Below are 21,818 nucleotides of genomic sequence, written 5' to 3'. Positions count from 1 at the left end.
AGGCTCCTCACTTCTTCCTCCCCGAGATAACGTTCACTGCGGGAGCTGCGCGGCTACCCCGGCAGACGCGCCCGCTATGCCGGCCTCGGCGCCCAGCGCTGGGCCAAGGGGCAGACAGTCGTGAAGAAGGTCCACCCTCCACCCGCCCCAGCAGGCAGGGCGCTCTGCTGCACCTCCTGCGGCTCGAAAACTGGTCCCCAGAAGCAGGACCGCGGAGACCTGGCCGCTCCCTTCTCTCATCCACCTTCCCACCCTCGGATAGTAATGAGACCTGTGGCAAAGGATGTGGTCTGAGTCACTGATTGGCAGAACTGGAAATTCAACTCCCCATTCTATAGAAAAGGAAACTGAGGCCCAGGCAGAGCGAGGAAGGGCAGCTGTAGAGTGCAATGGTTAAAAGCAACGGATTGGTGGCCAGAGAAAGAAATCTCAGCTCCACCAGGTAACCAGCGGCTGTGCAACCATAGACGAATTCCGTAGCCTCTCTGAGCCTGTTTCCTTATTGGTCACATGGAATAATGGGATACTAGTACCCACCTAAGGGGATCCTGAGGATTAGACAGAAGATAGTGTTGGCCTATGGCCTCAATAAACGTTACAAATTTTGTTACTATTATTGCTAAAGTACACAACAAATTAGAGGCAAAACCGAGCTGAAACCCACGTCTTTCTCTAGGTTTAAGTCGCCACCACCCCTCTGCCTCTTTAGAGCTAATGCAATGGGGAGTAAAGAAGAAGAGGGGGAGAGAGGCTCTGGAAACCCACATGGCTTTGTATCATTGGTAAAGCTCATCCTGGCCTGGAAGGGACTTAATTATTGAAAGATCAAAAAAATCGAGGCTGAGTGGGAGGAGGTCCTCTAAATGCCCCACTTTGACCCCGGTGCTGTCAATTGCATCTGACCAAGCGCCCACCCTGGCCCTGCAGCGCGGCCCCAGGGACCAGCGCGTATTCCCGAGCTGCGCTCTGGGCATCACCCCGCGGCCGCCGACAACTGAATAAACACACCGAAGCGCTGCGATCTGTCAAGGGCTGGGGCCGCCGGCGGGTGCCCGGGGCCGCAGACAACGAAAAGGAGTGGTGGGGCGCGTGCCTCAAGGGAGGAACCAGCGCTGGATTAGCGCAGGGGCCCGTGCCCGAGCTCCACGCGCTTGACCGCTATTCCTCCCCTCCCCGCGGACTCCAACTCTTAGCAATCTGCCTGTCCGGGGCCGCTTGTTTCCACCCCCTCACCCCGTGCAGACGGTAGAAATCCCAGCTTCATTATATTAAAAAAATTTTTTTTGAAAGTAAGATAAAGACTTTTGTTGTAGTCCACCCCCAGCTTCCTCTGTTCATTTGAAAATTAACTCGGTCTTTTTTTTTTTTTTTTTTTTTTTTGGCCAATTCCCCATCTACAGTTAAAACTCAGTTTCTTCACCGGGTTTGGGGGCCCAGGACCGGTGCACATTGCCAGGTGCGTGGAGCAGAATTACCCCTTTCCCCAGTTCTCAGTGCCTGGAGCCGTCAGGGTTACCCGTTTGTTTTGATGCCACCGCGAGATGGTCCCCGAGCTCCGAGAGAGTCCCCAATGAAAGGATTCCGCAGCGTTGCCTCTATTATGGTACCGTAAATCTTTTTAAATTCTGGAACTAATTATATAGAGGATATGTCTCAATTTGTTCTGCATTAATGCCACAGTGGGGATGGAGGCCGGGCCATGGCCAGAGCAGATACGCAGGCCCATGAAATTGATGAACTGAGAGTTGCTTCCAGTCCTGTGCGCACCATCTGGAATTCCAGTCTGAGGTTACAATTAGAACTCCTGACCCCAGATTCAACTTTGCAAACAACAGGAGAAAAAAATGGGAAAAAGAAAAAAATCAAGGGGAAAAAAAATACCCAACTTACTCTGCACCTGTGAAAAAAAAATCCCCACACAATCATAAAATCTTCCCACCTTAAAAGATCCTTTCCAAGTATTTCTTTTGTTTTTTAACCTATAAAAGATAATGGAATATATTTTATAGATTGGATTTTACCTTATCCCCTTTCCTTCTCCCAACTGCACTCAGCTTAATAGTTGTCAGTTTTTCCTCAGTGTTGAATTTAATTATATAGGACCAAAACATACCTCAGTAAATTAGCTTGCTAAATATTCTGTCACTTTGTGATTCTGCCTTTGAGAAACACCTTAATTACAGAAATCTATCTGAACCCAGGAACTTCTTTTTTTGACTGTTGCTACACCTAAACTGTATCAGAGATTTTGTGTTGTAATTTTATTTGTGTTCTAAATCGGTTGTGCCAATTTCTTCTTTCTTTAGTAACACGCTGCTTTATTTTCCTCTCACTTTGACCCCCTGAAGAAAATGAAGGACCAGGCAGTACTGGGGAATCTGTTAAATTTATTAGCATAAATGCTTAGACAAAACGAGATATAAATCATTCAGATGTATTAAGCCATAAAGTATATTCCAATGAAGTCAGTCCCTCGCCAGGGTCCTGGTGTGTAAATGTTCATATAAAACAAGGTATCAGTATTATCTTTCAAACTTAATATATATCGTAAAAATATCTAAATGTTGAGTAGGACTGGGGGCGATGGCAGGGCAGGAAAGGGATATTCTTTGGAGCAGCCTGTTAGCATTGTGGTGGCTCAAAAAGTGGGACAGAAAGGAAAAGTCTGAACAGTTTGCATTTAGACTATTTAGTAGACAGTTTTTTAAAGGATATATTTGATGGGAAGCACAGGAACAAGGAAAGAAGAGATAAAGAGCAAAAGGCATTACTTTCTATAGAATGCATTTTTCCCCCCAAAGGTCAATTTAAATTGAAAAAATATCTACTCAGAAAAGGCACTGGCTCTTCATACAGATAACGGATGAGCCATTAGTGGAGAGCCACCTGGGCCTTCGTCTGTGAACCCGGACTTGCAGCTGGTCTGCAGAAGGAGGCGTATTCACTAGAGGTGGACTGGGAGAAGAGGGGCAGGGGAGTGAGGAAGGGGAATTGCCAGAATTGCTAGCAGAGGTTTACCAAGACAAAAATCAGACAGAACGTTTAAGGAGCAATAGCTCGCAAAGCTCATAACCGCGGGCTCTCTGTAAATCTTGGCAAGGCAGGGTGGTGGAGTTTTTTGTTTTTTTTTTTTTACCATTTAAAAATGATTGCTCTGAAGTTTAAAAAAAAAGTCAAGGAATCTACCAGAGAAAGGGAATAGTCCCCTCTTTTTTCCAGCAGGGGCATCCTTACCCTTTCATTTCCACTCATTCACCACACAGCAACTATTCATTGGCACTGCCTTGTGCCAGGCATTGTGGCAGGGACCCGGAATACAGCAGTATGGGGACAGGCTTTGCCTTGCTCTTGTGAATCTTACCTGCCAGTAGGAATGACAGACAGATTGCAGCAAGTCAGATGCTTCCAGATCGTGGTAACTGCTCTAAAGGAACAAGGAGTCCTGCTAGACCAGAGAATGGCTTAAGGTGGAGTGGGGATGGGAGCAACATACCACCTTCCTTAATTCCGCCCTCTACCCACACTGCCGCTTTCCAGTGTGTTAAGTATCCCTCCCCACTGTCAAGATGCAGGAAAGGGTCGAAGGACTTGGAATGTTTGGTCTGGATAAACCTCTACCTACAAGGCAACTGGACTGTATGGAATTAGTCGGGCAGCTCTTTAGGTAGGGCTGGGTTTAAGTTGCCAGCACTGGCTGAGTGACTGAAAGTTACTTCCAGTGTGAAAAACTCGATTTTCTCCTCTTCAAGGTAAAAATAACAGCACCTATTCAAGTTGTGAGAATTCAGTGAGGTAAGGTATGTACATTTCTTAGCCCATTGGAAGCGCCCAATAAATGGTGGCTGTTACCTATATTAACATACATTCTGGGGTTGGGTGTTTTTGTTGTTTGCCTCTAATTAACTGATGACTTCTAGACTTGAGAGTTGTTACTGGTTCGAGTTAAGAAAAGACAGCAAACTGTTGGATCAGGGAGACGGGCAGGAAGGGAAGCCCCTTGCTAAAAAGTCTGACCTTAAGCAAGGATGTTGCCACCTTAAAGTAAATTGAAATAATTTTGTTCTACCCTGGAGCCCTGAAACAGGAAATATATGGCTCTTGCTTCAAAATCTACTTCTTTTCCTTCAGTACAGAAGTCTCTAGGCTCACATCAGCTGGAAAGTTTAGGATTGCCTTCTTCCTTATAGTCAGTCACGTTTCAGGTGTGCAGCCTGGTCCTGAATAAAGAATCCTGGGCCAGCTATAAAAACACCCAGGCTCAAATCCTGTCTCTGCCGATGACTATGGCCTTGGGGAAATCACTTAAGCTTCTGATTTTTCAGTACCCTTATCTGGAGAAGGAGGTTGATGATAACAATGAAATAAAGCATGCAGAGTGATCTGAAAACTGCAAAGTGGTAGGCAATTCACAGAACCATCAGGACCATCTGTAACATGGGAACTAACAATGGAAAGGAATACTCTTGGGAGCACTGGGGTCCATCCCTTGCTGTCCTATTTCTTTATTTGTAAAGTGGGCTTAGGCCCTTTCTCCTGGGCTTGTGAGAATTAAATGAGATAATATATTCTTTTGGAACAACACTTGGCAGAGTGTGTGCTGTTACTGTTACTATTACCCTTCTCTGGTCATTGTCCTGGGCCGAGAGGTGGGCCTTATGTTTTCACACTGATAGCTTCTTATTCTGGAAGTAGAGAATGTATGAAGAATTTGGCTTAGGAATCAGATGGCTGGGGTTTAAATCCTCCTCTGCTACTTACTTTCTGTATGACTTCGGGTGACTTCCTTTTTCTCGCTGAGCCTTAATTTTCATAACTGTAAGATGGGGCTCATAATACCTTCGCCTCACGGAGTTGTTTTGAGAACAAATACACCACGAAACATGTAAAATGCTTTCGTCTTCTTTTAAACTACTCTGTATCATGTTGAAATCTCGCTATTTTATATATGAAAGACTTCGCAATCAAGGCATTGGCAATGTTTCCTTTTTGACTATGAGCCTGTTAGGTTAAAAGTTAGAATCCTATTTATTTTCACCAAATTTCTTTGCAGAACATCTAGCATATATCAAGGATTTGGGTAATCTCATGCTTTTTCAAAATAAGCAGGAAACTGTTTTTAGCCAATGGAAAGAAAAAGCAGTTTGACTCTTCCTGGAGTTGCCACGTAACATTTATTAATAGCTCTGTAAACAGGCTTGAACACAGTATCAGCTGGCTGCTCAAGATATTGCAAAAGTTTATGAGAAGTTTCTTAGGAAAAACAAGATAGAGTCATTAGAAATCTGATACTGGTCAATAGTGCATTTATTCCAAGTCTCCATAAATCACAAACAAATGAAACTTCTATTGTGATCACTGTTCCAGATCTAAAGGATCCCCTTCACCCTTTTGGTAGAAATTAAGTACATTTAAGAATGCCTAAGTTTTTTTTTTCTCTACTGACATGGAAGCTAATCACAAAATTTCCCAAGAGATAATAAATATTAAACTCTAATCAACAGATTGACACATGATAAGTAAGAAGCACATAACTTTGATTCTCTATTTAGGGCATATGTTTATCTTTAATTATCCCCAACCTGGGAATGGACTAACTGCTGTTATCTGTTATATTTATTATCTATGTCTAGAGTGACACTACATTTTGATTTTGCCCAGGACAGTATCAGTTTAAGCTATTATCCGAGCTTAATTATTAATTGTTTTACTTTTACTCCCCAAAGCATCCTGGTTTTGGTGGTAAATGATAAGGACTCCACTTGCATAAAATTTTATTTTATAAAAAAGACAGATTTAAGAAAGCTGTTAAAACAAAAGTGAAAGATAAAGAGTTAAGTAGGGCTAGTGGGAAAGAAAGACTGGATTAATATTAGAAATGAAAGGATGAGGACAGCTAATATAATTGAGCATAAATCTTAGTTCTGAGCTTCCTGACAGCCAGGTCAAAAAGGGAAAATAAAACTAGTTATATATCTCTTATTAAGCAATAGAAGGAAGAAACCTATTTTTTCAGAAGAGACAAATGTTCTTAGCACTAAACTTTTAAGAGGAACTGAGCTCTCGCTTTTCTATAAGCATCATCAGCAATGGTTAGTAACTTCAATACTATTATTTCAAAAGCTGCTGAGACATTCTCTGCCTAGTGGTTTCTCATTTCAACGCAATGGCATAGTATTAAAATTGTAGTTCTATAAAGCTTTTTCTAAGAGGGAAGAGGCAATAACATTTTCCTTTTTTTACTGTTTTCTGAGGATCTAACCTGATTCAAATTAATCTAATGTGTTAATTTTAAGAAACTTCCAACTGATAATTTTTTAAAACATCTTTTATTCATTAATCATCAAATAACTTCGAACATGAATCAAAACCCTGCTAAGGACCTGACCCCCCCCCCCCCGAATCCATGATCTGATCTGGGGAGAGCTGTAGGGCAGTGGTTAACTGAAGTGATTTGCTCCCCACCCCGGCGAGGAGGGAACACTGGGCAGCATCTAGAGACATCTGTGATTGTCACAACTTGGTGGGAGGAGGAAGGTGGATGCTACTGGCGTCTAGTGGGTAGAGGCCAGGGGTGCTGCTGAACATTCTTAAATGCACAGGGCAGTCCCTCTATGAGAAAGAATTATCCAGCCTAGAATAGCAATAGTGCTGAAGTTGAGAAACCCTGCCCTAGGGTATCGTCAGCAGAGGAGCTCATCATTTCTAGCAGGGGTAAAAATGAAAAAGTTTCACGGAGGAGGGGCCCTTGAACCAGATTCCCCCACCCCAGCCTAGTGGAGCTGGAGGATGCCTCTCCCCAGGCTCAAGAAGTGGTGGGAACAGAAATAGGCAGGTGAGAAGGGGTAAGGCATGTTGCAGGGATGCCATCCACAAAGGGAACTGTGGGTAAACCAATTTAGCTGGAAAAGAGGGAGAATCCATGTAGAGCAAATAGGAGAGAAAACCAGAGAGTACAGGCAAATTTAGGGCAAAGAGTTTCTGTTCTGATGTTATGCACCAAGATCTCTAAATATTGCTAGTGTTTTTTAAAATCCACACAAATCAAAGGCAGCATAAACTTTTATGTTCACAGAGATCATTTCTTGAATACTGGCTTGGGGTGTATATATGGATAGGCACATATTTTGCTTCCTCTCCCCCACATCATTTTTCACCACTTACATATTAGAGATTCCTTGGAACTCAGTTTTATATCTCATTAAATTAAAAAAATGGGTGCCTGCTTAAAAAATACAGCCTATCAAGGCACAGAAAATTCTAAACCACTGCTGTAATTAATAGAACATTGTAGGAATTGCCATTAAGAAATATTATTCTGACCCAGTCTGCCGTGTCACGCTGCAGATTGTCCTTTTCTTGAATCATGGAACTCTTTGTGAGAAGAGACCACAAAGCTGGGTCCCTCGATATTAGCCATCTCAGCCCTCAAAGTTCAGCCAGGAGTGGGACAAAACCCTCCTCACCATGTTGACATGTTTATTTCTGGAGTAAGAAAATATTACTGTTGCCCAATTTGGTTTTCCAGCCCATTCACTTGCCTGGAGTCGTATATTTTATTCTTTCCTTTGATGATTTACAAATAAATTAGCACTATCCACTAAGGGCTGCCAACATATATGCGTTACTGGAGAACTCTTGAGATGTTGAAAAATGATTGCAATTTATTGTATCGCAATACTTTCTTCTTCAGGACCAAATAAATAGCACAAGCTAGTTTATATACCTGACATGTTTACTGCAGTATTCCCACTGAGCACTTCCCATTGTCATGTGTTCTCACACATTGTTTTCACAAATTGTGTTTTGAAAGAAGTCAAGGGAAATTCAGCCCAGAGAAACAAGATGTTATCTTTTGGAAAGGATGAGCCCACTCTAATGGAAGAAGATAATCCATTCAGAGGTTTGGAAAGCTAGTGTCCTCCAGTGGGTGTGATAAATCCACAGAATCTGAATCCAGAATTTTGCACTGGGACCTTAAAGTCAGCAGAAACAATGTAGTCGTGTTCCAAATAAACACAGTGTATCATTATTATTATTGGAGAGGCATGAACATCTGTTAGGTCAATTTAGCCCCATTTCCTTTAGGCAACTGGATTCCCTGAACACAGTTCTAATTATGTCTATCACAAATGGGTCTAAGATGGGTATATATAATGCCATAGCTGCTCCTTGATCATCTCTGTGTTTGAGATCAGGTTTAAAAAAGAAAAAAATCCACCTGCTCATCTCAGATGGGTCACTTGTGTGGAGAACCCTGTAGAGACTTCAGTTACCTTGTGAATTCCATCAATAGAACCATTTTCAAAAGATGAGACTATTTGAGACAGCTGGACTTCTTCATTTTTAAAGAAGCATTGCATGTGCTTTAAGTAATTAATTATCTGGAGCAAGAGGAATCTAACTATCACTTTCTACAGAGTTCTTCACCATGTCCTTTTCTTAACTAAATATGGTGACTTCCTGGGTACAACACATCTCACACAGGATATGTAAGATAAGGTATCTCTGGGGTGAAGCAGCAGTTTGCAGCAGGTTTCAGCTGCAAGGGACTTTGAAAAGCTTCTCCTACCCCTTGTTTCTCAGATAAGACATTACATGACTTACGAAAGACTGCAACTAGTTAGGGGCAGAGCTTTCCCTAAGACCAGGCTGGTTGGGAGGTGAGAACCACCTTTCTGTGGTAAGATTCACTCATATACTTTACTGAGTGCCCATTATAGGCCCAGCAACCAAACTGGAGGTACACGGTCCTTGCTCTCGACTTGCTCGCGGTCTAGCTGTGCTGTAGGACTTGGTCCCGATGGAGGCAGGGTGTGGAATCTGTACTATGAGAAGTTTCCTTTTACCAACGCTCACTTACACCAAGTGTAAGAATTCTCTTCAGCTCCTCCATATGGTGATCAGGGAGATGAAAGGCCACTTCAGTAGGTTTTAGAGAGGGGGCTTCTGGTGGGTCTGTAAAATAATTAGCTAATCACAATATTGTTAAAATTAGGAAAGCATCATTGTACTATGTGGAGGACTCAAAAGGTGCTTAACATGCTGACAGCATCTTTTTGTTTGAATTAGTCAGTGATGCCTCGTAGACGTTTAGCAACAAGGATACCCCAAGGGGGAGCTCTTCTGGTTTGGAACTGAATTGAAGCGTCCGACTGATCAAACCCAAAAGCACAACAAGCCTTTCAGAGCTGCATTTAGTAGCATAGTCAAAGGAAGATAACCAGAAAGCCACAAAGAAGCCATTACTTCTCTCCACTGTGTATTTTGGTTGTTGCTTATTCAAAGCTGATGAAATCCTGATATCATATGCGACCAGGGGGTGGGGATGGGAGGGTTGAGTGTTACACAATGTGCAAACATCACAGACATTTACCAAAGATCAAGTTCCAAGATGTAAAACAAAATAAAACAACAACAAAAAAAGATTTCTCCTAATTTGAATCCCAAAGGACCTGCAAAGCATTTCAAACGTGTCCAGTAAGGCATTAAAAATAATCATCTCAAGGAGTAAGCACTCCTTTGGTTGTTTTAATGTATTTTTGTCCACAAACAAGAGAAGTTTTCTAAACTGCTCCATTGGCTTACTTTGAAAGGTCTCTAGAACAAAAGTACTTTGGGTGACCCCAGGATACCTGGCAGCAGTAACTGAGGATGTGGATGAGGCTGAGAAAGATAAAAACAGATGATGCACTGTTTGATGTCAGACCTGAAATGTATCATTAAAACAGAATAAAATGCTGAAGTTTTGAAACAAAGAAATAATCCCATCAGGGAAATTAGCAAGCTTATTTAAGAGAATGTTGAATACGATTTCTTTAAAGGGTTATAAAATCACTCTTATGCTCCCCAGATGTCTGTGCGGGTGACTTCTTTATATAATTAGAATTAGCCTCCTTCCCTCCTTCTTCCCTCCTCCTCCTGCTCTTCTTTTCAGAGCACTTATTATCATCAGCCATCATTTATTAAGTGCCTAGGCTTCCTCATGCATTCTATCTACTTCTTATAACAACTGTTCTATTTAGCAGTTATCACCATGTCCAAGGTGAGGAAATAGATGCCAGGAGGTTTGGACTGTCCACTGTTGGCCACCTAGAAGGTCGTGCAGCCGGGGCCCCCGTTTAGTATGTGGTGTAGCAGCTGAATTCTGGAAGAACGTGAAGTGGTTAAACATTGGGGATCCACTTCGGCACCAGCCCTTGGCCTAGACAGAGCTTATCCTCAGAATCAGACTTATTATCCAGCCCAGTCATGACAAGATCCACGGGCCAAAGGAGAATTGAGTTGCTTTTGCCACAGAATCAGTTTCCCCCCACACAGTGTCAACCAAAGTCTGACCCACCCACTTCCTGTTTATATAAAATTCTGGCATACCCTACTTCACACAATGGCTGTGTCCCTGAAATTAATTTTTTTGTTGAATACGTGAATAACTGTGTCGGCACACTGTGGGGGGAGTTACAAAAAGAATGTGCTATTTCAAGGAATCCCAAGGTGATTTTTTTTCCCTCTCCTGAATTGTTCCTTTCTCCCTCCATCTCTCCAGACGTGAATTTTCATATGCCGGGATGGGGTCCAGAGCAGAGGAGGGATGTAGGCACCCACTAATCTTGTGTCTAAATAAAGCAAGAGGCAGCTCGACTGAAGCATCCACTCAGGTTTTTAACAAGGTGGCTCTCAAAAGATCTCAGAGCTAGGCCATTTCTGGTGGTCACAGGAAAAAGAAAATGCACCTTTATAAACTCAGAAACTCATATGTATGTATCAATGTTCACAGGAGCGTGTGTGTACATTTCTGACATTTGCAGAGCTGGGCTTTCTCATTTTTACCTCCCCTGAAAAAAGCAGCTTCTATTTATACCTCCTCTCCCATCCACACACCCCCGCCCCACACCCAAACAATCCTCAAGTTTTGAGCTAAAGGAATATCGCAAATTTAGAAAGGAAGATGGCTTAATACGCTAAAAGACAGAACTTCAACAAAGTTGACTTTCTGGAGTTTCTCATGCATTGGTTTGGAGAGGGGGTTAAATGTCCCAGGCTGGGAGTCAAGTCCTCCAAAGCTAAAACAGCTCAGCCTGGCTGAGTGCCTTCAGAAGAGAACCAAGGATTCTCCGCCAGGTATTTGGAATCGCAGCTCTTCTCAGAAATGCATTGTGGTTTCAGTTTCTTCTTTATCTCTGGCAAAGAACACTGTGATTGTGAACTAAGGACTGTGGGTGGAACTTGGCGCCAGCTGACAGTGGATGCTCCTCCCCGCCCATCATGGTCCAACCCCAAAAGCAAGAGCAGCCCTCTCAACCCAAACCAGCCTCAGGGCTGGGCTCGAGGTCTCACCACTTGGTTTATTTCCTTGTGCATCCCATCAGTATTCATAAGTGAGGGGTTGAGGCTTACGAGGATGGCATCCTTGCCATTTGGGTCATCTGGCCCCTTTGAAGTCTCGGCAGCTCTTGGCAGGCCAGGAATGGCACAAGGATAATAATAAATAATCATAACTACCTTTTGTTAAGCACCTGTTAAATGCTGGCACTGCAGGACATTTTTCCTGTATTAAATTCAATCCTCATAGAACCTCTGGGAGAAAAGTCACACAAACATCCCCATTTTGCCTACGAGGCACAGAGAACTTGTCATTTGTCCAGAGTCCCACAGGTAGAAGATGGCAGAGCTGGGTTACAAATCCAGGTCGACATGATCGTGAAGCCTTTCGTCATAATGGTGCTGCCTTCATTGAGTGAAACCATCTACTGGTCATCCAGGCATCTGCTTTGGTCAGCGTCCTGCAGGAAACAAGTGACATACTCAGATGGGGTAATGGAGGAACGTTTAATGAAGGGTCTATTTAAAAAGATATGGGCAGGGTTAAGGGAGACCAACAAGGGGTGGTGGAGCCCCCTGACCCTAGCCACTGCAGGGATCCTGTTACCGTCCCTGGGGCTGAGAGGGGGTAAGCAGAGGGAGCGGTTCCTAGAACCCAGACAGAGGAACCGAAGTTGTTGGAGAGAGTGGAGGGGACCTCCTTGCAGGAATGTTAACCTTCTGTAAGGAAGTCAACCTGAGCTGACTTGGCAGGGCAGGAGCCAGGGAACAAACAGCCTGACCTCATCTTCTTCCAAGCTCTGCCAGTATTTCCCACTGGCCAAATCCTACAGGAAGAGGAAGGCGAGAGAGCCCACTGATGCAGTCCATTCAGGCCAGTCTCCTGGGGCCCAGAGTGGGGTGAAGAAAGATAGAGATGGATTTGGAGGGGGCCTGTATTTCTGAAAATGACATTATTCTAGCCTTTTCTTGGCTGATGTTTGGCCAGTTATATAATGACAGATTGGAAATCATTTTCCCTTGAAATTTTGAAGACTTTGCTCTTTGCATTTTAGCTTCTAGCATTGCTTTTGAGAAATCCAAAGTCATCTGGTTCTTGAGCCCAGGTGTGAAATTAGCTTTTTCTCTCTGGAAATTGCTAGGATCTTCTCTTCAGGAATCCCCCAAACTGCCCAGTTCAATTCCCAATAATCTTTGTTAGAAAGAATCTATTAAATAAATTGCCCCAGCAACCATTTTAGAATGGTAATTTATAGAAACAGAAAAAGGAATTACCCATTTTTGGAGAAATCACTTTTCCCTTAAGTAGCATTTAAAACCCAATCTAACATAGGTGTTGAATTTTAAATTCGTTTTAAAATACACATTCTCTGGGTAAATAATGTTAAGCAATGAAGAGAAAAAAAATTCATGATAGCAGGACATCCAACATCACAGTATTTCTATTCAGCCTCTAGAAATGCCTGTTATTCTATCCTCACATGAAAATTATTCTTGAATAAGATAGGCCTAGGTTAGCACTAAACTATGTGTCTTTTCAATGACAACTTGGGGCCGCAGATTCTCCCAAATGCAGACTTACCAGACATTTCTTCTAGAAAAATGAAATGTTTTATTCTGAATGAGCTTATTATTTTATAGGAATATATTCTCGTTGGGAGAAGAGATTGCCCTGTTGTAGAAAACACTATCCAATAAATTGTGGCCCCAGCACAGAACAATTGGTGACAGACACTCTTTTGTGGCTTGTAGTTCCCTGATGGAGCCAGAGTTGGCTGGCGTGAGATGATCTCCACGGTCAGTTGAACACCAGAGATGAGGCTGGCTCTTGGCCACAAACCAGACTGCAGTCAGTAAGACCTGTGTCCATCAACCCAAGTATGCTCTGACTTCTGATTTTTTTTAACAATAGAAATGAAACTGCCCCAGGGAGGAGAGAGAACAATGGTGTTTTGACAAATGGAACAAAGATAGAGCTTGACTGACCATTCAAGTCAGAAAGAAAATGAAGGCACAGGAAGACTGATGTCGGTCAGCCTCCTTGCCAAGAAGCAAACACTCCGTGGGAGGTTTCCACCAACAGGAGGAACAGGCTCAACCATGGCCATTTGGATTCGGCAGTGTTGTTGGCTATTTTCTGGCAAAAGAGCACTTTTTCTAGGACTTCAAACAGAATGAGAGTTTTAAAAGGCACGATTAACACATATAGACGTAGTATCCTTGAGACCTAAGGAATGAAGGCCTGGTGAGAGCTTAGAATCACTGGGAAATGTGGTCCTGTTTCCCTGGAGATCTTCTAGAATGGTTCAGGTGGAAGGGGGTGAGACTAAGAAACCTCTGGGTGCCCTTGCTAGACTTGTAATCCTCTAAAAAAAGGGGGGTGGAATTAGGCAGCATTCATTCATGACCTTGAAAACATTGTTTATAAAAGCATATTATAATGTATCAGTAAAATGAGCTGGGAAGAGGGTTTATGTGAAAGTTCACGTGAGAAATGCAGCTATTAGCACTCATGCCATTCCCCACCTTGACCCCAGCAGGAATGTGTAAGTGGTGACATATGGAATGTAAGCATCTGTTGAGATGTTTCATAAATCTGCCTGGCAACGAGCATCACAAGGCTCTGGGTGAGAACAGGCCCCAGAAAGGGAGAGACGGTAAATGTCGCATCTAACTTTACGCTATGAATCAGCCCAGAGTCGGACAGTCAAAAACTTCCAGATAATGCTCTTTAATTATATTGATTTATTTTCTGACAAGGTGATACTTTTTCAAGGGACCCACCCCAGGAGTAGGTAATATGCTCATCCATCCACCCATCCATTTAAGAAATACTTGTTGAGGGCCTTTGGCACAGAAGGCAGTGTGCTAGGTACCACAGGTACGGCAGGGGACAAGAGAGACACTGCCTTGCCACTGTAGAACCTACTACATGTAGGAAAACAGATGCTAAACAAATAATAATTTAAAAAATTTTATAATTACAATTTGGATACCTGCTGTAGAGGAAAATAATAGCTTACACTAACATCACAGGCACTCTTCCAAACTTTCTACGTGGATTATGTCATTTTATACTCATAACAGCTCTGAGTCGTTAGCCTCACTTTAGAGATGAAGAAACAGAAGCTTGGAAGTCTGCATGTCTTGTCCAAGGTCACAAAGCTCATGAGTGGCGGGCCTAGGAATATGGGGTCAAGCGGTTGGGTCCAGGCCCAAAGTTCCTGACACTACGGCATTTTTTATGACCTTAGTGGGGAAGGGGCACTGACTTAGATTTTGGGGTTAAAGAAAATTTCTTTCAGGATATGATTGCAGGCCGAGCCCAAGTTAAGTGGGAATTAACTGGGCATAAGAAGGTAATGAGTATTCCAGAGTTGGAACGGCAGGTCAAAAGGCCCTGAGGCAGAAGGAGTTGACCTTGGAGACCCATGTGACTGGAGTGGGGGGGGAGGCATGAGAGGCAAGGCTGGAGAGGTGGGCAAGGCTCTCAGCAGGTGGGACCTTGTAAATCCTGCTGAGAATCTTGGACTATATCTTGGGAAGAGTGAGAGCTCCTGAAAGGTCTGAATTTATCTGGGACTAAGAGCTGAATGGCTCCAGGTCTAGCCGCTACAGCTGGGAGAGGAGAGGTGGTTTCGCCATGGAAACTGAGGCTGCTGCTGGGCCAGCAACTCACCCCTCCTTCTCACCATCTTCTGTGGGAGTAAATGGATGCCACACACTTCTGTTCTTGTCAGACCTCTGTCCTCTGGTGCAGTTAAAAGACAGTGATGTCAAGACAAGATTCAGGCTATGGATTTAATGTTTGTGTCCCCACAAAACAAAAAATTCCTATGTTGAAATCCTAATACCCAAGGTAATGGTATTAGGAGGTGGAGCCTTTGAAAAGTGATTAGGTCATGAGGGCAGAGCCCTCACAGATGTGATTAGTGCCCTTACAAGAAGAGGCCAGAGAGCTAGCTTGCTGTCTTTTCGCTATGTGAGGATACAATGATTAGAAGTCCCCGGTTTGTGTCCTGAAAGAGAGCTCTCACCAGAACCTGACCTCACTGATGTCCTGATCTCAGACTTCCAGCTTCCATACTGTGAGAAATAAATTTGTTTTCTATAAGCCAGGATCTATGGTAATTTGCTAGAGCCAGCCAAACTGATTGAGACAAACGGCAAATCCAAAAATTCATTCAGCACTGAGGTCTGCTTAATATTAACCTCAGTTTACCACCAGTAATTTTGGCATTGCCCAAACTGTAGGACCCCCGTTAAGATTTTTTTAAAAAGATTCCCTCCAAATTTCCATGATAAAAATAGCATTTCCTTATAGTCCTAAGAAAGATCTCTATTATTCTGTGTATTTGTAATCAGTTCTTTCAGTTATTCATTCATCAAAGATGTGCAGCCCTATTGTGTGACAGAAGTGAAAGATACAAGAGAGCACTCAGACCATGTGGTGCTGTCGCTCCTTGTGGCAGGCAGAATAATGGTATCCCAAAGAGGTCCACAGTCTAAACTCTGGCACCTGGGACTGTTACATTGCAAAAGAGGCTTCGTAGAGGTGATTGAAGATCTTGCTAGGAGATTATCCTGGATTATCCAGGTGGGCTCAGTGTAACCACAAGAGTCCTTTTAAAAGTGAAAAAAGGAGACAGAAGGGTCAGAGACAGAGAAAGAGATGTAAGGACAGAAGCAGAGTGAGAGTGGTGCAATTCCTGGATTGGGGCCACAAACCAGAAACTGTGGGCAGCCTCTGGAAGCTGGAAAAGTCAAGGAAGGGATTCTCCACTAGAAAGAACCTCCAGAAAGGAATGCAGCCAAGCCCCTACACCTTGAGTTTAGCCTAATGAGACCCATTTGGGATTTCTGCTCTCCATAACTGTAAAATAATAAATTTGTGTTGTTTTAAGCCACTAAATTTGTAGCAATTTGTTATACTAGGAAATAAGTACACTCCCCACTTCAGCCAGGACCTGGCCCAGGACAGACATCTCTAATCCCTCACAATTTCCCCTTGGGCCCGGATGCAGCCTCACGATCTTTCTCAACCCAGCAGTCCCGGCAGTCACTCCCAATAAATCAATGAGGTGCAACTCACCTGCTATCTCATGGGGTCTGTACAGCAACTTACACCAGATTGTGACCCTGCCACCATTGCCGCATATGTAAATATTAATTACTTGGGTATCTCTTGATAACTCCTTTTCAGATTTGGATTCCTAAACTTGTTCCATCACTTAATTACTATGTGTCAGTGGGCAAATAACATACATTTCTGTGCTTCAATTTTGTTCTCTCTCAAATGAGAGCAGTAATTTTTAACTCTAAGGTTATGAAGATTAAATGACTCAGATATTCAAACATTAAAAACAGTGCCTGGCATGTAAGAAGTGTTCAACAAAGTTTAACAATGATGGTGATGGTGGTTATTATTCCCCACAGGGCTTAACATGAGGCTTAAAAGTCCTTTTTGGTCATTCTGTCTACAGTGTGGGACATACACTGAACAGGAAAGAGTGGGTGCAATTTGATAGGAGCTAATTGGGATGGGATTGAACTCGGGTGAAGATGGTTGAAACGGAAAGAAGTGGGTGGACTTGAGAGATACTGCAGAAGTAAAATCAACAAGGCTTATTGATGAATTGCATTTATGTGCCAAGGATGACAAAGTCAGAAGCCTTATAATGCCATGTTAATACAGCATGGAATAAATCCTTATTTTGCTTTTTTGCTCCTCCCACCATCTTTTCCTACTTTGATACCTCTTTCCTTTCTTGTCATAATAAAGAGACATCAGAAAAATAAAAACCAGGCCCAAAAGACTCACCAGGTTTAGGAGAATGAACTATTTGGCCATATGTAGCAAAACCAAGAGACTTCTACCCAAATTTTGGCTTTTTGGTGCCTGTGTTTGAAGAAGGCATTATATTTGGGCAGGAAGATGGGGTGTATAACAGGAGATGAAGAAAAATTGAATTAAGATATCTGACTTGATTTTTAAATAAATGAGTTAGCATAATAAGCAAATGGGATTTTATGTTTACTGCCTGTCATGAAGTTGGGCTGGGGCTGTAGGCAGCAGGCGGGGAAGAGAGGCACCAGGCCCGCTGTGGCTGTGCTGGGTACGGGGTGGGGCTGGGGGCTGAGTGATGGGGAGGAGGAAAGCGTTCTGGAGATGGATTCAGCAGAGATGGTTTCTAACCCCTTGCCACCAATGCACACTTGAGCATGGAGTCTACCGTGCAAGGATTCTATGGAATAGCCCTTGCATTCATGAGCTCTGTAAAGTTGGAGGGAGCTGTAGGAAGGGGTACAGTCCTCGGGAGAAGTGCATCTTGCTGGCACGTGAGATGCCTCTAGCTTCGCACTGGCCCCACCAACTCGAGGGTGGCTAAAGGGAACCACCTTCCCCCGAAAAGACCTTCACGCCCTTCTGCCTTTGCCCTCCCAAAATGACTCCTATTAAAAATGGAATGTTTCTGAGCTGACCCGCCAGGAATTGCTGACTGGTGGAGTTTATTTCTGCATGAAACAAAACATGCACCCTCCCCCTACCCCACCCCCGCTTTTTTTACCCCCCTTATGCCTGGGTCTCTGACTTGGCTGTGCTCAGCAGAAGGGAGGCAGGAAAAGTACACTTGAAATTGTAGCGAATATTTGAGCAGACTGAATTCAATTTTGGATACAAATGTCAAGGAAAGGCTCCCTTGGCTCCTGCTCCCTGTTTATTGAGGCGCGATGCGATGCTCCATTGAAAGGCCTGCTGATCTTGCCAGCGCCGGGCTGATAATGATACAGTGCACGGAGCGAGGGGCAGCGGGCAGAGCAGGAAGAAGGATGACCTTCCCCAGGATGCCTGGAAAGGCGCTGCCGGGCTCCTCCGTGCTCACGGGGACAGGGGACAAGAACTGGGGAGCTTCTCAAGTCCCAGCCTAGCCACACATATGCTACGTGGCCTCTTCACACAGCTTTGTCTTGATCTCCCTGGTCCATAAAATAAAGGGACTGGAATAGATGATTCCTAAGATCTTTTCTTTCTGATGTTTTATGATTCTGGCATTTGGAGCATCTACAGATGCTGGCAAGGAATGCCAGCAAAGAGTGTAGGATATAATTTGACCCAACCATTTGGGAGGGTAATTTGGCATTAGCTTTCAAATATTTTAATGCATACTCCTTGACCCAGAAGAGTCAATTCTTGGGATGTATCCTATGGAAATACATACTTATGTATCATAAGTATGCAGACACAGATGTTTATAAGTGCAAAACATCAGAAACAAACTATGTGCCTATTAGTAAGGAAGTGAGTAAATAAACCTACTACACAACCATTATAAAAAAATGCAGATCCATATGTACTGAAAAGGAAAAATATCCAAAATATAGCTTTAAATGAAAAAAAATTACAGAGTAAAATATATAGGATGATTAAGAATTTTTTCTGAAATGAAATCCAGATAGGTGTAATATACATACAGCTGTTTATACACTTATATGTATATGCATAGAGAAAAGATCAAGAAGTTTCTATACCAAACTTAGAACAGCAGTTCCCTCTAGGGCTACGCGGTCCAATACGGTAGCCACAAGCCACATGTGGCTGCTGAGTACTTGAACTGTGACTGGTGCAACTGAGGAATCAGATTTTTAAAATTTATTTAATTTTAACTACTTCATGTTTAACTTAAAAACTGGCACTTCATTCAATTATTGGAAAACTTTTAAGTACATTTGCAACAACTTGGACATGTGAATCTACTTTCTCAACTGTATGTTTTAGGAAATCTCAATATAGATCAAGTTTTTTCAATGAAAATTTAGCATCCCAATTGAGAGGTGTTATGAATGTAAAACATACCAGGTTTACAAGACTTGGTACAGAAAATAGTGGACACTATCTCAATAATTTTATATCTCATGAATAATTTGCTAGTGTTAATTACCTGTTGAAAGAACAACATTTTGGATACATTGAAGTAAATATATAACTAAAATTAATTTCACTTGTTCCTTTTTACTTTTTTTAATGTGGCTATTAAAAAATTTTTAATTATGTATGTGGCGCACACATGTATTTCTGTTTGGACATTGCTGCTTTTGGGGAGTGGAATAGAGGAGAGGGCTAGATTTTAACTTTTTATTTGATATACTTTTGTATTGCTTGATTTTGTTACAGTAAACCTGGGTAACTTTCATAATTTACAAACAAAAATAGTTTTAAAATATGAAAATAAAAAGTTAATTTCTATGATATATTTTGATATATAAAGAAAATTATTGAGAAAATAATGCCTCTAGTTCATCTTTGCAGGGATGGTGTGTCAGGGGCTTAAATAAATATGTTGCCATCAGGTTATTAGGAAATGGAACTCTGACTGTGGTGTCTCTGTGATTTACCAGCATCTACTAATTGCCTGACTGTTTTTTGGATGACTGCTCTCCTCAGCAAGGATACCTCTGCCTGACAACCACCCCAGCTGTGTTGGAAAAGGATTGTTTCTCTGAGAGTAGGAGTTAAGCCCAGGAGGTTTAGAAAAAAAAGAAAATAACCCTTAAAGAAATCTCCCTTCTTCTCTCAAGCTCCTTCCTTCTCCAGTGTCAAGATTTCCCAAGGCTTTGGGGATGGAGAGTTCTAGGCTGAACTTCCTACCTCATTAAATGACAAGGCCAGGATGTTAATGTTCCCCACACAGACACATCTACATTATACATAAAGATGTCTGTGTTACACATAAACACGTTATGGCTGTAACAATATCACTTTCAAAGGAGCACTAATCCGCTGAAGTCATCGAATCAGAAAACATTTGCTTCTCCATGTCTTGTGTCTGAGCTGTGTGTGAGAGAGAAAGTAGGAAGGAGGGAGGGAGGAAAGGATGAAGGAAAGGAGAGAGAGAGAGAGAGAGAGACTGCACTTTATAAAACCCTACCTTGCAGAGATAATTTTTAAAACTATCCCTCTGGTTTCTTATTTATTGTGGTGTCACTCTTACACTATTTAGTCTCTGTTTAAAAAGATCACAATCTTTTCTATGCAAACTTACAGATCGACAGATAACCCCACTCAGCATTTTAGGTATGAAGTTGTTGGGCTTGAACGGATGTCACAGGGTGACTTGGGTGGAGAAAAAAATCAGCTGTAGTTCTCACAAAGCTCAAGATGTTACTCAGTTAGTGCTTCCCTAAAACCCTGTACCACCCATATCATAGCTCATGTCTCCCTAGGTCATAGTTGCCTATTTTTGTCTTTCCTGCAAGATACCTCCATCCCCAACAGCTAGCACAGGGTCTGGCAAGTAGTAGGCTCATTTTTTTGTTTGTTTAGTTTAGTTTTGTTTTTTAATGACATACAGTCAGTTACAATGTGTCAGCTTCTGGTATACAGCACAATGTCCCAGTCATGCATATACATACATATATTCGTTTTCATATTCTTCGTTTTCATATTCTAAATAGTAGAATCTTAATAAAGATTTGTTGATTGACTGAATGAAAGAATGAAGACATGAATGGATTTATCATTCAAAAGTGATCCATTACCTAAATCATTTATAAAATTAGAGTTTCAGCTCAAAAAATGGACTTGTAAAATTTTTCATCTTATTAGCACTACATTTATTAAATGCCTATCATGGGCTAAAGCTGGTTAAACATAGCCAGCTTATAAACACACACACACACACTCCCTGCTCTTGTGAAGTTTACAACCAGGAACACACACACACACAGTCCCTGCTCTTGTGAAGTTTACAACCAGGAGAGGGAAGGCAGGGATCGGGCATAAATACATAAAATAAAAAATTACAAATGGTAATAAGTGCCGCCAAGGACATGATCAGGGATGGTGATAGAGAATGAAGGAGAGGGCTTTATCAATTTAGCCAAGCCATTTGTCTCTTCTCTGAGGAAGTGACATTTAAGCTAAACCATGGGGGATGAGAAGGCATCAACTATTAAACTATTAAGCAAATTTGGGATCAGGGCCGGGGTGGGGAGGAGTACGGGAAAGAGTAAAAGCCTTTCACACACCCAGGAACAGGGCCTGCTGCTTCTGTGACTCACTGCTCAGTATGCTATGAGATTCAAACTTGATTCATTTGGGTTTTAGAGCCCATGCTAATTTGCATGCCTGGCTGGGTGTCAATATCTGTTGGAACTGATGAGTGTAAAGATGGAGATTTCCCTAATGTGAGGGGCAGTGTGATTATGAGGGAATGTTCTGAGAGTCGGCTAGAGGGTGGCTAGCAGCAGGCTGATAAATTCCTTTCACTTCTTTTTAGGGTGATCTTGTGCCCCTTCACCTTATCTTCTGTATTTCAGATCTGCTCTCTCTATTCCATTTCTGCTTTAAATACATATTTTTTGTTGAGAGTAGTTGTATGTGGAGAGGATTCTCAGGATTCACAAAGAAGATTCTTACTTTTAATCTTATACTACTCACCCTTTGGGATATCTTTTAACTATGAGCCTTAATAACTTACATTATAAAACTATAAATAAAA

The 21,818-nt window shown here is 42.4% G+C and overlaps 1 long non-coding RNA gene across 3 annotated transcripts in view; it reads left to right on the top strand.

Moving 5' to 3' along the window:
• Positions 1-21,818, top strand: part of LOC105106675 (uncharacterized) — a 50,516-nt gene that overhangs the window by 2,694 nt on the left and 26,004 nt on the right. Inside the window, exon 2 of one of the 3 annotated variants that reach the window (XR_010383370.1) lies at positions 1,401-1,603. The exons of the other annotated variants lie outside the window; for them this stretch is intronic. This is a non-coding gene — a long non-coding RNA (uncharacterized LOC105106675). The remainder of the gene's footprint in view (positions 1-1,400; positions 1,604-21,818) is intronic. 3 annotated transcript variants of the gene reach the window in all.

Source organism: Camelus dromedarius, chromosome 12, assembly GCF_036321535.1.
Source record: "Camelus dromedarius isolate mCamDro1 chromosome 12, mCamDro1.pat, whole genome shotgun sequence".
Classification (NCBI taxonomy): Eukaryota; Metazoa; Chordata; class Mammalia; order Artiodactyla; family Camelidae; genus Camelus; species Camelus dromedarius.
This window is presented reverse-complemented; position numbering and strand designations above follow the sequence as displayed.